The sequence below is a fragment of the Sarcophilus harrisii genome, chromosome 1 (assembly GCF_902635505.1).
Source record: "Sarcophilus harrisii chromosome 1, mSarHar1.11, whole genome shotgun sequence".
Lineage (NCBI taxonomy): Eukaryota > Metazoa > Chordata > Mammalia > Dasyuromorphia > Dasyuridae > Sarcophilus > Sarcophilus harrisii.
This window is the reverse complement of record NC_045426.1, coordinates 593,947,563-593,966,844: the sequence shown is the minus strand read 5'-3', so window position 1 is coordinate 593,966,844 and position 19,282 is coordinate 593,947,563.

The following is a 19,282-nucleotide window of genomic DNA, read 5'->3' as shown; positions in this document are numbered from 1 at the left end:
GGAACTATGTTTGTCCTTTGTTATTCGAAAACAATCACTTTTAATTGTTTTGTGATTACTGGTCTATTTACACTCTTGTGGCTATTATGTATATAATTTTCTTGTCTTTCTTAATTCATTCTTTCCAGTGTGTAGGACTTTACATGCTTAATTACAGTTATCATATTTACTAATTTTATAACATTGTAGAAGTTCATTATATTCATTAACATGAATTGTTTATCTCTTTCCTAATTGTTGACCATCTACTTTATTTCCAGTTCTTTATTACTACAATAAGTGCTTCTACAAATATTTTTACATATATGCAGATAAAGATATAAATATAATTTAGTGTTATATGCCTAAACTAAAAATTTTAGTTCAAAGTTATAGATATTTTAGTCATTTTATTTGCTTAATATAAGAAGCTATTTTCATTTAAAATAGCTAGCATTCATGTCTAATTCCTTAAAATCTGTAAACACTTTACATATTTCAACTTAGTTAATTCTCACAAAAATAACTCTATAAAAAAAGATTCTTTTATTTTTTCTGTTCTAAGGAAACCAAAGCACAATGAAGTTATATGGCTTAGCTAGAATAAATTAAATGTCATGAAGCAGATTTTGAACTCAGATTTTCCTGACTCCAAGTTTCTTGTTCTAACCACTTTAACTTGTAGATCCTTTTATTTTCAAATAGGGAAAAATAAATGAACTCATAGATAAAATTATTTTTGACCTAGAGAGAAAGATAGACAGAGACAGAGACCGAGAGAAATGATTAGAATGAGGCCCCAAATATATTCTTGATTTATTTTATTTTTAATAGAATTAAAAAACAAGACAAATTGGGGCCTTTCCAAAATATCACGGGAGTATAAAATTTCTCATAGTTAAATATTATGAGGCTATTATCCTATTCTTTCTTTACTTTTAAATAATCAAGAAAGAGAAAAGGAGTAGTATTTCTATTTTTTACTTAAATGAATAAACTAGAAGAAAAAAATGAGTGAAATATTTATACCCAATAGTCAGGTAGTCCAAGAATAATAAGACAGTTGGAGACAGATAAAAGTATTTGTTTTAGATATATGAAACAATTAATAGTTTAAGGAAAAGAGGATTCATATAATGAAGAAAACTGGCAAAGAGATAACTTAAAATGAAGGCTATTACAACTTTAAATCAGTAATACATGACTGCATACAATTTATTAAACATGGATCCACTTTTCTCTTTACATCAAAACATATTAGTCACTGAGAGATCGCATTTATTTAAATTTTCTAAATACAATTATGCCCACAAACAGTAATTGAAAAATCTCTCTTCTAAAATATTTAGTAATAGAACAATTAAAAGGATAAGATAATAAAAGAAACAAAAAAGAAGCAACAACTGTTCGTATTTATACAGCATTTAGAAGTTAGCAAAACACCATATATACATATATGTAAATGTATGTATGATAAATAGAATTTATATATACATATATATGTTTATAGATTCTTATTTGATATTCATGATAACAAATAACAGAAATGTAAATTTTTACACTGTAGCATAGCAAATAAATAAAAGATGGGGAGATAGTTTTTAAGGCATTGCAATGTAAAATGAGTGTTAGGTCTAAAATCAATAAACCTGTGTTCATTCTTCAATTCTGACACTATCTAGTATATTGTACAAATAAGAACTTTTTGGGCTCCTAATAGAATCATAGATTTTGAGGTGGAATAAACACTAAGTACCATTTACTTCAAACCCTCCAATTTATAGATAAAAATATAATACTTGGAAAAGGTAAAAATTATTTGTCCAAGATCACAAAATTTGTAATAAGCAGAATAGGTGCTTAGATCTAAGTCTTGATACCAAAACCAGTGTTCTTTTTATCAGTGGATCATATTGTGTCCACTTATTTTTTTTAGTAAAATGTGTGAGATTAAGAAACTAACAACTTTCAAAAAAATCTAGATTAAAATCTAACATGCTGAAAATACAACGCAAAACTTTTATTCAATTCAAAAACCATAATATTTGAAAAATAAAAATAACATGGAACAATTCAATTAGGCTAATTACATTTTTTGTGAGAAAAGAAAAAAACATTGGTGTCTTCATGATAATTTCTAATAAACAGGAAGCCATCCAGATATGTAGAAAATCAACTTATTATCTTTATCACCTATAGTGAGACAGAACTTTTGATATGGACATAAAAGAATAAAATATTAGGGTTATCTATAAAGAAAAAAGAAAATAATATTTGATACACAAACTGAAATAGGATACAAAGAGAAAATCTTATCAGAAATGACTATAAAATGGTTCAATTCACAGACAAAGCAGAATTTAGAACATCAAAAGGCATGTTGTCTCCTGAAATTTATAGGGATGGTGTGCTTTATTCTAATAATGTTGCTATTTCCTAAGTCATTCCCAAAACTCTTAAGGAGGAAGATCTTCCTTCAAAATTTGCAGTACAAATTTATGAATATTCATGCTGGTGCCAAAAAAATCATTTTTTTTTTTTTTGGTTGTTATTGAGTAGATTTTTTAAAGACTGGATCTCTCTCTCTCATCTAGGTTTCTAGGCATGAAGTACAGTGACTATCCACAGACACAATGTCAAAAGTAAAAGGTACAGAATATTTGACTTGCTCTTTTTTTAACCTAGGTTGAACTTTAGGCAATCTAAAGGCTCTTGCAAAGGGTTCATTAAGTTGGCTAGTTTTACTAAAGCTCTAAACTATGAAGATCAAGAAATTCACCAACCTTATCTGCTTTTCTAGCAGGATACACAGACCTGAGCCATCATGTCCAGTCTGCATATCATTTTTGACCACAACCAAATCTCATTTAGAGTAAAGTTTATTGAATAAGGTATTCCTATTCAAGGTCTATTGAGGATCACTGTCGAAAATCATAGAAATGCAGGCTCTGTAATGGGGGAAGGGATTTTTTTCTGCCAATATATATCTACCAAGTATAAATTTTGATATTTATAACATCATTCATGGGCCATACAAAATAATCAACTTTATACAACTCAAACAGACTGAGGTTGTCTTTCAGGTCATCATTGCTAAAAGCAAAATATAATAATAAAAAAGCTTTATGATTTCCCTATTTGATTGCATTAATGTTTCAACAGGGAAAATGTGCCAAAGAAGACTTAATCAATATACTCTAAATGACCAATGATCTTATGCTGAAAAAAAAATTATGTAAAAGCAATGAATTATAGCATTTTTTTTCTTTCCTTAAGCAAATTTCTTAATTCATGATATAATTATCAGTTCAGGTTGCTGGGTCACAGTTAACATCTGTGTGACATCCATTTCAGTTCTTCTCAGGTTTTCTTGCTGTTTGAGGTTATTAATTTATTATGGAGTAGATTTGACTAAAATGCTAACATGAAAAAACATATATGTTCCAAAACAAACTTCATTCAGGTCAGTATCAACCATGCTATGGTTACCTTAGCAAATGATTTTACAGGCCTCATATAGCCTAAAGGCTGGATGTTCCCAGTGCCTGACTGAGAAAAGGATTGTTTTATCTAATATGTATTATCTCTCTCAGTTATTAGCACAGTATATACTTTTAAATGTTCACTTCATGAATGACTTATTTTGTACCTAAGAGTTAGATTGCCTTTTAAGATTTACCAAGCTCTCATTCTCTCTGTCTCTGTATCTATCATAATACACATATTCACACAGACACACACCCATATTATTTATATATAAATGTATATATGCATATGTACTATATATATATATATATATATATATATATATATTTGATATTTTCCCTTTGTCCCCTCCTTCATGGTGATTATAGACAGGAATAACATTTTTCCACCAAGATATAGCTATATTGAGTGCTTTCTCGCCTCATTTTAACAGATGAGACAACATATCTGTTACTCAGAATTATAAGAGTACCTTTAGTGTTTACTATCATTAGCTTAAGCTCAAGCCCTCCATTTAAGTTGTTTTTCCCTCATTCTTAAGCAGCATTGACTAGTGTCACAAATTATATATCACTTTTCTATTAAAAAAGGACATTTATTTGAAGATATGAAGATATGCAAGTTCAAACATTTCTCCACAATACAATGTAGATAATGTCTTTATTATATCACTTTGGCCTTAAGGAAGAGTGGGCAGAATCTACAAAATATCTATGTAGCATTAGCTCCATCAAATTCACATATATAAGCAGTTGCATTGTCCAGTGTGTCTTCATCTCAGCTACCTAAGATCTAGATCCTAGGGGCAGCTAGATGGTACAGTGAATAGAGCACTCACCCTGGAGTCAGAAGGACTTGAGTTCAAAAAGTGGTCTCAAACTCTTACTATTTAAAATTTAATACACTTAACCCAAATTGCCTTTCCAGAAAAATCATAATATTTGGATCCTAAGGATCCTGAATGTCACTGTTTGATGCTTGGAGCACCAATGATAAGCAGTTGCAAAACCCAGCAAAATGAAGACTCCAACTATCAAACTGAAAAAGCCAGCAGAGAGAATTCAAGTCTCTCCAACTCTCAGAATCCATTCTGACTTCTGACTTCGAAAAACTTACTGCACTGTTTCTTACCAGATGTCAGAAGTAATGATGTCAGTCACTGGAGCCATCCATTAATGGAGACTGACCAGAGAGAATAGGTGAGCCAAATAAGATCTGACAATGGTACTCCACTTCTGGTTCCTTAATAACAATCATAGAAAGTATTACTACTAGTAATTCTGCTGAATCAATTTTAAAATTACATAAGAGTCTCCAAGGAACTTTTAATTGCAACAACACAAATCTCCCAGAAGCATGTTCTCCAACCCCCTACCAGAAAGCTATTGTGCAAGACCTTCTGTACATGTGCCATTCCCCATTACATATATATAGTTTTGGTGAACGTGGTAAGGAGAAGAGAGACACTGATGAACAAAAGGGTAAGAAAGGTATTGTTATTAAATTAACTGTATTAGAAGACAAGAACTGATCTGTGGGATTTTGTTTATTTTGTACCAATGTTACTTGGTTAAAAAAAAAAGGATATTGCAGACACTTGACAGATTTATCTGAAAAAAATTAGGTATTCTTGCCTCTTTTGTGTATATTGTGAATACTTTTTAATCACTGGTCTGACATATAAATGAAGCAATGTTGTAATCCAATCTCTCTCTCTCTCTCTCTCTCTCTCTCTTGTCTGCATTTCTCTCTCTGTCTCTCTGTCTCTCTTGTTTCTCATCAGTGTATCTCTTATTTGTCTGTATATACATATGTATATACAAATTGCATGTATCTTTTTCTCTTCATAAAAGGAAAATCATGATTTATTTTTAATTATAAATATATTTATATGCATATATAATATATACATATATAATATAAATAAATATAAATATAAAATAAATTAAGGTAAGGCATTCCCAGTTTTTTAACTTCCTCCATTTTTGCACATTTACAATGCTGCTTTAATTTGTAATATTAAGAAGATAACTTGAACACCAAGAAGATATGCAATTTGTCTATGAACTAACATTTTTTTGTATCTAATTCTAATGTTCTTGACATCAAGACCGGCATGCTAATCATTATCCCATACTGCCTCACCACCAATCACTAAATGTAACTGAACTGAAGAAATAAGCTTGGGAATGGAGAAGTAGTACTTATTCTGTTTTTATGTGGCTTTCATTTGTCTAGCTTCTCTAAACTCTGGAGAATATACATCTTATAATAACCCCTAATGTTATTCTTAAGCATGTCAGAAATAATAAGAATTTGAGGTGCTTAGAATTTTAGTTGAAGTGTCTTTGGTTCTTTTAAGTCTTGGCCACAATGATATTTAAATTCAGTTTCAAGTGCTTTTTTTCTTTCTTGCACTGCCAACATAATAAAGGAACCATACCATATGAGCCACTTCAGCGGCAGAGATTCCGCTGATGGCTTTTTCAGAGATTCCTTTGACTCCTCTAAGTATCTGTTCTCCATCCCAAATCTAAAAATGGCAAATGTGGGACAGCTAGTCACACAGGGAGCTTTTTGCAGCTCATGTCTGACAGTAGGGGCACTCAATAATATATCACTCAGTGGATACTTTTAAATTACTGTAAAATGGAACATCAATAAAAAGTAGAAAAGCCTCCATTATATCCATGGATACAGAAGGCATAGAGAAAGATTGAAGAGGTCTCTCTTCTTGAATATTTCTGATTGCCAGATCTATTTTAACATCAGTGAAGTATCACGTATATGGTCCCTGTATTCATCTTTGTGAAATTCCCATTAAAATTGATAGACTAACTTATTTTATCCTTGTCACAATGGAGGTAAGGCATGGTGTCATACATCCTTAAATTTCCTGAGGTTAGTATCCATTAGTGTATTTCCATCTCCTTGTATGCATGCATATGTATGGCCCCCACATACACACACACACAAACATAAACATATATATATATATATATATATATATATATATATGTATGTGTATATGTATATGTATACATGTATGTGTATATGTATATGTATGTATGTATGTACACATTACCCTTGAGAGAGAGAACTCCACCTTGAGTTTTCTGATTAGTGAATCTCCTTCAAATACCACTATTTCAAGAAGGACTTAAGTCACATCACCCACATTTTAACTCATTTTTCAGAATTTTTCTCCTTCTCTGCAGTCATGTTGTACCCCAACTGAGTACCTTCTCCCTCTTCCCAACTCAGCTGTATGCATTATATTCTCCCATTAAAAGCTCCTTAGGATGGAGACTGTCTTGTTTACTTATATCAGTATCAGCAATACTTAATAAAGTGGCATATAAGAAACTTTTAACAAATATTGGATCTAGTAGAGATGTTACAAGGTAATATTTGGCTATTAATGCCTATTCTTTCTAACCCACCATTCAGCCAATTCCATGTAATAAGACAATCCAAAAACCATCTTCCCAGGATATGTTTTCTCAATGGTAAAAATATAAAAATAAAGAAACAAATATATAGATATACAAATGGTATATAGTTAGATAGATAATAGGCTATAGAAAGCTCAGCAAAACAAATAAATACATTCCTCTGCATTGTACATTAAAAAACAATAATTTATTAAATATCTACAATGTATTCTTATCTCATCCACCTTGAAAATAGCCTTCTTTTTGTGGTGCTTAACATTCATTACCACTTTCATTTCATTATGAACTTGGAGAATGGATTGTAGAAAAACCAGCATAGCTATTAATTTTTTTTTAAAATGAAAGATTAAAAATTTAATCCCTTTCCCCCATGCATATACCTGAAAGCTATTGTTATGTATACAACAAAGAGGAAGTAAAAACAGTTTTCACAAAAGACTATTTAATTATTTTTTCATTTAAAAAAAATTGCAGCTCCCTAAGGCATAATTCTCCAATTTGAAGTATTGTAATTTATTCCTTTGAACACAAAAGAAAGAAGAGAGCCAAGGCAAATTTCATATATTTCTTTAAATTTCTTTCATTTTCTGCTGTACCCAGTTCTACACTTTTCTTGTCTTCATGGTTTTCTTTGCTGGTTATGAATTTTTGAAACATCTTTGTGAACCAAACTGCATACAATTCAACTGAATCCAATTTAAAAGTGTCTGTTAAAAATCTTCCATGTTCAAAGACCAAGTACAAGAATTACAAAAACAAAATGAAATAATTTCCTCCCTTCAAAGTTCTTCCTCACTAAAACTGTAATAACTCATGCCTTAGCCTTTCCCTATTGATTGGTATTTTCAGTACATATGTTTCCCTTTGTATTTTTATCTATCTTTTCTCTTTTATTATATTTTGATTTTGATAGAATGAGTGGTAATTACAGGATCTAATCTTTGTTGAGGAAGACAATCAAAATTAGAGTACTTAGAAAGTTGGGATCACAAGAAATTTGTTATCTAATCTGAACTAATTCCTTCCTAAAAGCAAGGAGAATGCTCTTTGACTTTCTAATTGATTCTCTATTTCACTCATCACAAGGACTCTTAAAATTTAGGCTCTCTTCCTCAAGGGTCTTAAAGTATCCATCATTTTATATGAGCAGTTTGGTATTTTATAGAGCAAATTGAGAAAAAGAGACATCATTTCCTTTCTTATTTCCCAAGCATTCGTTTTAATTTCATAGCCTCTTGACATTGTCCCCTATTTTATTCCAATTACCAATAGAAGGAAAATATTTCTTCCAAGAAAGGGTAATTCCTTTGTATATACCCTTAATGACATCCTATTTCATCTTCTCAGATAGATTTCTTTCTTCAGTCAAATCCCTTGAAATAATAATTTACCTCCAATGCCTCCATTTTCTCTTCTTCCAGTCCTTTCTAATCTCTTTGCCTTCTGAATTTGTAATTCAGTTAGATCTATACGTTCTAAAGTAATGGTTTTATGTACCAAATATGATGGTGTTTTATCAGTCTTTTTAATTCTTGATCTCTCTGCTGCAAGATTCTACTGGCAATCTTCTTCACTGAGTTTCCAGGATCTCTTCCTAAATATTTGATCATGCCTTCTAAAATTTGCTTTCTTAGATGGAATACTATCTATATCATACTAAATAATTGTGTATATATATTTATGTATGTATACACATATATACATACATATGTAAATAAGAAAACATTCATTATGCATTCAGTAACAATATAATATATATATACAAATATATATAATATAATGAGCTAAAATGTAAATATGAAAGTTACTGAATAAAAGCAGAGTCAAATGTTATAGTGCTCTAAATTCGTAACCATTAGTAAACTATTTAACACTACCTTTGTTGTCTCCAGAAAGAAAAAAAAATACAATCTTGGCTGCCTTAGAATTTTCTGTGCACTCTAAATTCCGATAGTGATTACCATGACTCCTGTGACTCAGAATGAATTCCATGTCACCATGGAAGCAAGATAACTCTCTAAGAATTCTAACAACTCCTCAATAACTAAGTTTTACTAATATATGTATTTCATAAATAGGCTTTAAGCAGACATCATCCTGATTGGCTGCCTTCTCTAATTTCTCACTAAATACTTGGCTTGGAGTTAGGCAGCAACAAAATGATATCCTTCAGTGCTTTACTTTGGTTTCTATTATCATGCTATTCATCACATGTGGATCTACAGAAGTTATCACTGACCCACTGCAATTGGAAAAGATCCCTAACTGAACTTTATAAAGGAAACTAGCTAGTGGCTGGTAAGGATTAGGTAGTTTTCAGGGAATGGAACATAGCTTTAAAGAAATACAATTTAGTTTCAGCATTTTTTCTGCTTAAGTCCCAAGCTCACTCATGTCCATTTTCAGTAATAATGATATTGACTGCTTTAGGATCCTGTTTCATATAAAAAGTGAAATATTTAGCAACTCCCACTGAAGTACTTTCACCTGACTAATCACATCCTGAATGTGAAGATAAATGTGAAAATGCAGCCCAAATTACAGCTGTTTTTCCAAAACAGATTTGAGGAAATCATACCATGATCTCTGGCCCAGTCTGGCAGGGAAATATGGAAAATTTGTCTTACCCTTCTCAAATGAGTTAGGCAATCCTTTATAGGAAACCATTATCCTATTTGCAAAATCAGCAAACTGATCGGTCCTATTGGCAACAGCTGTAGACACTATTAAAAGGATAGATTAAACCACAACAGTCACAGTGTGAGGGAATGTGGTATAGGCAGTAATTTTTTAGCTATTGATGTGCAGTAGAAATGTCCTTGTCAGCAGCAGCTTCATCTTCAAACAACCATTGCTGAGTTTTTGGTCTTGCTGAATCACTAAGAGGATTGGGAGAATGGCTATATACTTATGCAATTTAATTATAGCAATTCTCCCTTGAATTATATCTTCAGTCCTCTAGGGTCCATGAGTAAATCTTATTACTTTACAATTGGTTTTAATCTTCTTTGGAAAGTATATGCAGATATAGCATATACTCACGATAAATATGTTCTAAACTATATTACATACACATGTTATATATAAACTATACATATATGACATTATAAATGCCATAATTTATATGTATGACACGTAGAAACACAGTAAATATGCATACTTGTCATAGTATGATACAAGTTATATAAAGATGCAAACATATGTACATATATGTTATGTATATATACATACATGTGGGTAGTTATACAACATGTTAATTGGCTTTAATTTTATACTTGAAAGGGCCCTATGCATGCAATGGAGTAAGCATTTTCTTAAGGATCATATGTTACTTTAAGCAAAAAGTGCTTACTTTACAATTTTGCAACCGGTGTTAAAAAAAAAAAAAAAAAAAGAATTAGAAATGTGCTCTTTTAAACCATAGGCAGATGGTAGAGTTACCATTCATAATTCTGCTTCATTGAGGGAAAACACTTATTCCAGTCATTGACAGAAGCCTAGTTAGAACTATAAATTCACAAACTCAATCCCAGATTTCTACTGTCCTCAAATATACATGCATTCCTGGCCTAGGAGGGAACAAACTACATGTAGATATAGCAGTTATTTTGATTTTGCATGAAGTAAGATAAACCAGAAGATTTAAACCAAAAACTGATTTGTTTAGAATGTCCCAAGTCTTCCTTTTTTGCTTCTTATTCTCTCACAATGATCTTCTCTTCCTATCTTCATATGTTCCTACTTGTTTTATAACCACACTTCCTGTCAGAACAATTCCATCAAAAACGGAGATGGGTCTAATGTATTCTTTATCTTTTTTTTAAACTCATTCAACTCATTTAAACTCATTAGTGACATTTGCCTTTTATCTCTAATTTACTAATAGGAAGAAATTTTTACAATTCTCAAGAATAGGAAAGGAATTCAATATCTATACTATCTAATACATACCCTATAAAGAATTCTCTCTACAATGTGTCTACAAATGGTCATTCAATTATTATTTAAAGATTTCCACTGAAGGAGTATGTGCTTCCTCTTAAGGATGCCTATTCTACTGCTGTAAGAATTTAATCTTTAAGATATTTTTCCTTTATCAAATTTAATTTTTTCTATTTTCAACTTTCACCCATTGCATTTATTGCTATTAATTTTTATTAATATTAATCATTAATAATTGAAAGGAGTAGGACAGAGTCAGGGAAAGTGGAGTATCATCTCTTGGAAGATGAAAGTACATCGTGTTTAAAGACTAAATTACAAGGCTTCTCAATTTTTATTCCTTTACTATATCTGAGAATGAGGGATAGAGAGGAATTGATAGGTTAACTAAAAATGGTAGCCAGTATCCAACCCCATTCATGTGCACCTACACACACACACACACACACACACACACACACACACACAAACTCAAACATACACCATATATTGAATAGCATCACAACACTTCCCTAAGAAATATTTATTGTTCACTACAACTAGGAGATTCTTCCTTGGAAACTTGTGAGTGAAGGGAAGCATTTATTACAATTCACTGCTATTTACTTATACAAATTCCTCTCCTCATACTCTTCAACATTATACATAAACTTCATTCACACATATGCATACATGAACTGATACATGACAAAATAAGGAAGAATTTTATTGAAGTCACTGACTAATGGATGAGGTATATAATTTTATAAGAAGTAGTTCACATTTTGTGGAATTCAGAAGGACTATCTCAATTATGTTTGCATGTTGTCTCTCACACTAGATTGTGAGTTCCTAGAGAACAAGATCCATTTATTTATTTAGTTAGTTATAACTTTTATTATCTCATCATTTATCTCAATACCTCACAAATCCTAGGTACTTAGAATGGTTGTTATTTAGGATTTTTTCTACATAAATATGTTTATGCATATAAACATACATATGCACATATCTATGTAAATATATGTAGATATTTATACAAATGTCTGATTATATATAATATATATTTCACTCTATAATGACATATCAATATGTAGTGATATTTTTTGTCCATATGTTGTCAAAAAGCAAGATATTTTGAAACTTGTACTTGAAAGAAAAGGAAGATCACAGTGTCATATAAAGGGCAATACATTTAGAATCAAAGAAACTGGGTTAAAATTCTGCCTCTTACACTATCAAGATGACCTTAGGAAAGTCATTTAACTCCATGGAACTAATTTTTTTCATATGTGAAATGATAGCTTCAATTAGGGAAGGAGTTCTAAGGAAGGAGTTCAAGGGAGTTTTGAACCATCTCTCGATATATGGTTCTTTAATACAGGTTTGAATCCTTGTTTTACTACTTACCACCGTTCTTGTTTGTTTTGTTTGGATTTTTTTTGTTTTTGCTGATGCAATTGGGGTCAATGACTTGCCCAGGGTTACACAACTAGGAAGTATTAAGTGCCTGAGACCAGATTTAAACTCAGGTCCTCCTGTTTCAGAGCTGGTGCTCTATCCACACCCCATCTAGCTGCCCCTCTCCTTGCCACATTTTTATCATTTTCATATTTTTGCCATGTGACAAAATATCAACAGATCTCTCTCTCTCTCTCTCTCTCTCTCTCTCTCTATATATATATATATATATATATATATAATCATTTTATATTGACATATCAATATATAGTAAGAAAAATAGAAAAGGGGAGATAGAAAGACAGAGACAGAGAGATTTTGATATATCAGAATTCCCAGACACATAAACATGACTGACCATTTCAATATTACTAAAAATGAATGAAACAAAAATCACTTTGTCCCATATCTTAGAATTCTTTCCTTTCTGCTCCAATAGCTTTTGTTCTTATTTCCTTCAAATCTCATCATATAAATAAGTATTATTTCCGTACTTTTGTCCCCTATTAGTCCGTAAATTAGCTAGAGGATGATATCTTGTTACTTAGTTTATCCCAACACCATATTTATAGGTACTCAAAATAAAAAAGGCTGTTCAGTAAATCAATGAAGACATTAAACCAAAGAAGTCATTTTATACTGTGGGGAGGAAAGGGATAAAAGAAAGCTGAATTTATTCATCATGACAAAAATTAAAAGAAAACTTTAATGGAAAAACAAAAAAGGTATGTTGAATAGTCATACTTACAATGAAAGCTCTATGCTCAGACCTTATCATTCATGAAATTGAAATAGATTTTTTTCTAAGATCCTTTCCTTCTATACATGATTTGAAGAGGCAAGAGCAATAACAAAAAAGTCTCTGGTTTATATTCCTAAACCCAATATAGTTCAATTTGATTAAATTTAAAAATATTTATTAAATACCTACTATATCCAAATAATTATAAATGATTTTTTTAAAAAATGTATAACCTCCCTATTTAACAAATTTTGATTCTACTGGAATCAATACTTTAAATTCTGCTCCAATTTCATGTAATTATAGTTTGAAGAAGCAATAAACTTTAGCTAGAAAGTAGTTCAATATCAGTTTTACAGAGAAGACAGCAAAAGTTATTTTAATAAAAAATTAAAAACTGAAAAGTTTAGTGGGTTGAAAAAGACAAGGCAAATGATAAGTAGCAAAGACAGAATTTAAACTCTTGTTGTTGATCATAAAATAATACATCCAGAAGAGCTATAGCATTCCTTAGATATCTAGTACAAAATCTCATTTCAGATATGGGAAAAAATAGTCTCATAGAGATTTAATGTCTTTCCCGAGTTTATATAGTGTCAGACGCGGAGTTGATTACAAATAAATAGTCCTAAATAGTCAATAATTATAACAATCTAGTGTTTGACAAACCCAAAGACCCCAATTTTGGGGATAAAAATGCACTATTTGACAAAAACTGCTGGGTAAATTGGAAATTATTATGGCAGAAAGTAGGCATTGACCCACATTTAGCACCATACACCAAGATAAGATCAAAATGGGTTCATGAGCTGTGCATTAAAAATGAGATAATAAATAAATTAGAAGAACATGGGATAGTTTACCTTTCAGAACTGTGGAGGAAGAAGGAATATGTGACCAAAGAAGAACTACAGATCATTATTGATCACAAAATAGAATATTTTGATTATATCAAGTTAATTAGTTTTTATACAAATAAAACTAATGCAGATAAGATTAGAAGGGAAGCAATAAACTGGGAAAACATCTTTACAGTTAACAGTTCTGATAAAAGCCTCATCTCCAAAGTATACAGAGAATTGATTCCAATTTATAAGAAATCAAGCTATTCTCCAATTGAAAAATGGTCAAAGGATATGAACAAACAATTGAAATTGAAAAGGTGTTCCAAATTAAGACAACTCTGAGATACCACTACATACCTATCAGACTGGCTAAGATGACAGGAAAAGATAATGACAAATGTTGGAAGGGATGTTGGGAAACTGGGACACTGATGCATTGTTTGTGGAATTGTGAACAGATCCAACAGTTCTAGAGAGGAATTTGGAACTATACTCAAAAAGTTATGATACTATGCATACCCTTTAATCCAGCAGTGTTACTACCCAAAGAGATCTTAAAGAAGGGAAAGGGATCTGTATCTGCAAAAATGTTTGTGGCAGCCCTTTTAGTAGTGGCTAGGAACTAGAAATTAAATGGATGCCCATCAATTGGACAATAGCTGAGTAAATTGTAGTATATGAATGTTATGGAATATTATTGTTCTATAAAAAATGACCAGCAGGATGAATACAGAGAGGCTTGAAGAGACTTACATGAACTGATGCTAAGCGAAATGAGCAGAACCAGGAGGTCATTATACACTTCAACAACAATACTATATGAGGAACAATTCTGATGGAAGTGGCTCTTTTCAAGAATGTGAGGATCAATTCAGTTACAATTGATCAATAATGAACAGAACAAGCTACACCCAGTGAAAGAACACTGGGAAATGTGTGTGGACCACAACATAGCATTTACACTCTTTCTGTTGTTTGCTTGCATTTTAATTTTTCTTCCCAGGTTATTTTTGCCTTCTTTTTAAATCTGATTTTTCTTGGGTAGCAAAACAACTATATAAATATGTACACATATATTGTTTTTAACATATACTTCAACATACTTAAGATGTATGGGACTGCCTGCCATCTGGGGAGGCGGTGGAGGGAAGGAGGGGAAAAGTCGGAACAGAAGTTTTTGCAAGGGTCAGTGTTGAAAAATTATCCATGCATATATTTTGTCAATAAAAAGATATAATAAAAAATGCATTGTACTTTTTTATGACATAAGTCCTTCCTTTTCTTTTGGGATAGTGTACTCCAAGAGAGCTAGAATTCTGAGAATTATGCTAATAATTAACAAAGTTGGTTTTACAGGTGGATACGACCAGTAAGAAATGAGTCCTTACACCATTTTTAATCAGATCTTGACCTAGCCCAAATAAGTTGGGGTCAAAGTGAGCATGCTTAATAAACTAACTGCATATTAATCAATACACCCCATAGGAGAACATGAAGAAGGTGGAGAAGGAAATACTATTAGTTAGCAGAATACTGACCAATCAGAAACAGTTAGAAGGAGACTGGGATTTTGGTTAATAAAAGCAAGCCCTGGCTTCTGTACTAACATGTTTCTCTACCATAAGGATGTGCCCACTTCCTACAGGAATATAATAAATGTTCCTTCATTCACTCCAGAAACTTTTTGTTGTATTGGAGAGTTTTGGACCCTTGATCATGTTAATATAAAACTTTCAGTTATAAGAAGTTTCCAATTATATTGCTTTTTTGGTAACATGTAGACAAAAATGTCTTATGGATAATTTAATTTTTACATAGTATTTTCATTTTACTAGATATTGAGTTCTAAAACCTTCCAGAGGAGTTCTAATACCTTCCACAAGAGATTTTATAAGAATAGAGTCAAAAGTCAATATTTTATGAGATGTGGACTTAAAACTGAACAATGATGGGAAGAAGAAAAGGAAGATTAGTAAAAGCAAATTTATCAAGATAAGAAATTCACCAGTCCACCAGTGTGAAAAGATAAATAAGAAGAAACAGACAAAAAGACAGAGAGAAAAAGGGAGAGGGAGACAAAAAGTAAGAATAGTTACCTCGAACTGCTTTGGCATTATGCACAAATGAGCTCAGAGCTCAATCCTTAGTCTTGTCTATTAAATAAAGCATTGCTTTGGTATATATGTAATTTAAATTTCATCTATAAATCATGTACTTTAAATATATTTTATTGGTTCATTTCCAACATGTATAATGTATCAATTATCTGAACATAAAAATAATATATTTCCTATAAATAGAAGAATTGTATGTTTAACATATATTGGATTACTTGCTATCTAGAGGAGGAGGTGGGGGAAGGGAGAGAGAAAGAAATTTGGAATACAATATTTTGCAAGGGTAAATGTTGAAAATTATCTTTGAATATGTATTGAAAATAAAAAGCTTTAAAATAAAAAAAAATCATATATTTCCTTCAGTCTTTTAATTGGATTTGTGCTCAGAAGAGCAAAGAAGTTGCTTTGTCCTCAGTGAGTATTATTAGCACATATGCAGTGCATAAGACAAGCTGTGCCTTTTTAGTTTTTAAAAGTAGTTGATTTTCAAAAGAAGAAAAATAACAGGGCATTTGGAAATGGCTTGCTAAGCAAAAAGTCTAGGACTTTAGGCATACATAACATTTTAGACTCATGAATAATTATATTTGATATTTATATTGCCCCTTTTCCACAGAACATTCTTATTGATTCAGAGTATATTTATTCTCATTTAAAAATTAAAGAAACAATAAAGTTACCTGACATACTGAAAATCATAGCACAAACATAACAGATATTTTCTCACATTCCCTTTCTTTGTTTTATTTATCATTTATGAATAGAAAATCACTCAGTTTAACTTTCAAAAGAATTTTCAATTGATGGTCATCCCCTTAGTTTCCAACTTTTTGCCACAAAAAAATCCTCTCTAAATATCTTTCTTCATAAAGAAGCTACTCTTTCTTTTATCTGCTGGGCTTATATTCAAAAGAAATAAAAAAAAAGAAAAAAAGGTATTTTTATGTGCAGAAATGTGTATGTGTATCTGTGTCCGTGTGTGTGAAAAAGAAACTCTGAAAAAGAAAGGGGCACCCATCAATGAAGGAATGTCTGAATGAGTTCTCATATGTGAATGTGACAGAATACTATTATAAGAAATTGTAGGAAAGATAATTTTAAAAATATGGAAAGACATATGGATGGATGAGACTAAAGTAAGCAGAACCAGAAAAACAATTTATGCTATAATATCAACATTATAGAAATGAACTGAGGATTTTTCTCAAATGATACAGAATTAAAGAGCAGAGCTAAGAGAAAAATTTATACAATAATAACACCACCATAATTTTTTTTATGGAATCTATGATTCCAGATCAATGATGAAACATACCATCTATCTATCTATGTATCTATGTATCTATCTATCAATCTAGGCAATATCTATATCAAGTCAATGGTGTATTTATTTTGCTTAACTATACATAAATGTTTCATTTCTTCTCTTTTTTTCTTTGTTTTCTAATGTGCTGGAGATTTAAGGAGGAGTGAAAATAGATTTCTCTTTTTAATAAAGAAGTATGGCTAGAAATAATAAATGATAAATGTTACATGAATTTCAGATGAAATTACTGTGTTCTTACTGTTTTAATTTATTGTAAGAAACTACTAATAGAATGGGCATATTCTGTAAATGTTTCTAAAATAATAACAAAATATATCAATAAAACTTTTAAAAAAAAGTAACCACAGGTTTATTTAGAAGCAAGGAAATATTACTCATGCTTGTAAAGAAGTGACACATTTTGCATTTAGTTAATCTTCCTTGGTAAAATAGAAGGTGCCCAAGATTAGTTAGCTTCCTAATACTTTTATGAACTATATAAATCTATAATCCTAATTATTTGATCCTGGGCAAGTCATTTATCCTCATCACCTCAATTTTCCTCATTTTTGAAATGAGTATAATAATATTGTCAAGAATGTTGGCCAAAATGAGATAATATTCAAATGATAACTTGAAAAGCCTTAAAGATACTATAAAACTGATAGTTATTATTGTATTATTATTATCTTTGAGTCTTTCCTTTTTCCTTATTTCCATGTCTAATCATATGGATCCCATTAGAACAAAACTTGTAAATACCCTTTCCATCCCATTCTCATTGCTGCTACCTATTGTACATAGTCATTAACACATAGTTGAAATATTATAATACTTTGCTAATTGTTATTCTGGTTACCAGTTTCTAGTTTATGCTATCAGTGGTTAGCTCTGCTGTTGGATTAGCTTTCTGATATTATCACTCAGTCCATGCATATTGAGTAAAGTTTAAGCTGCTGTTACTTCACCTTATCCACTCTCACTAACCTAATTTCACACCAGCATCTAATCATGTATTACAACACTCTACTCCATGTACTCTATACCAGGCAACTCATCTTTCCTACATGCCCCGTACTTTATACCTCTTTAATTTTGCTCATGTTATTCCTTCAGCTTTGCGAGTTCTCTGCATTTCCTGTTCTTTGAAATCTATAGCCTTTAAGATCTAAATCAAATCCCACCTCCTTCATGAAGCCATTTTTGATTAATTTAGGAGTAATTTTAGACCCCTCTAGGAAGCAACTAGTGGGGTAGCCTCCAATTATTAAGGCTCGAGTTCAAATCCTGCCTCAGGAACATAATAGATGTGTGACCTTTTGGCAAGTCAGTCTTAAGTTCCCCAACTGTAAAATGGGGATAATAATAGCACCCATATTCCTGGATTACTATGAGGATCTAATGAGATAATATTTACCAAAAACAAAAAACAAAAAAACCTCAGCATCTATTGGGTGATAAATGCCTACTTATTCTCATATCTTCCTACTCAGAGAAAACTTTTCTTCTTATAATGTATCATAATTTCCATTATTGCTTAACATTGAATTTTAATTTTTGTACATATATTATATATATATATATATTCAACACTTTGAACTTCAGGAAGCATTCAGTGTTGAACTTTTTGTCATTCTCAATTCTATTCTCTTTCAACATATAATAGAAAACTCAGCAGGTATTGCATCCAAATAATAGCCGTGAGTGAAATAAGGTTTGCAAATATAGGCCAGCATGTTTTTCTAGAGTAGTCACAGTGGAGAGTGGCTGTGAAACTGACATAGGTTTTGCAATCAGAGGTAATCTAATTCACAAGTTCTTATGCCTGCTTATAGGAGTGAGACACGCTCACAACAATTGTGTGTCACTTGCAAGAGAGTGCCATACTATGGTCTTCAATACAAGTTCACCATGATAAACTGTGATGTCAAAGAAAAAAATTAGGAAGACCAGGAGACCCTCATCATAAA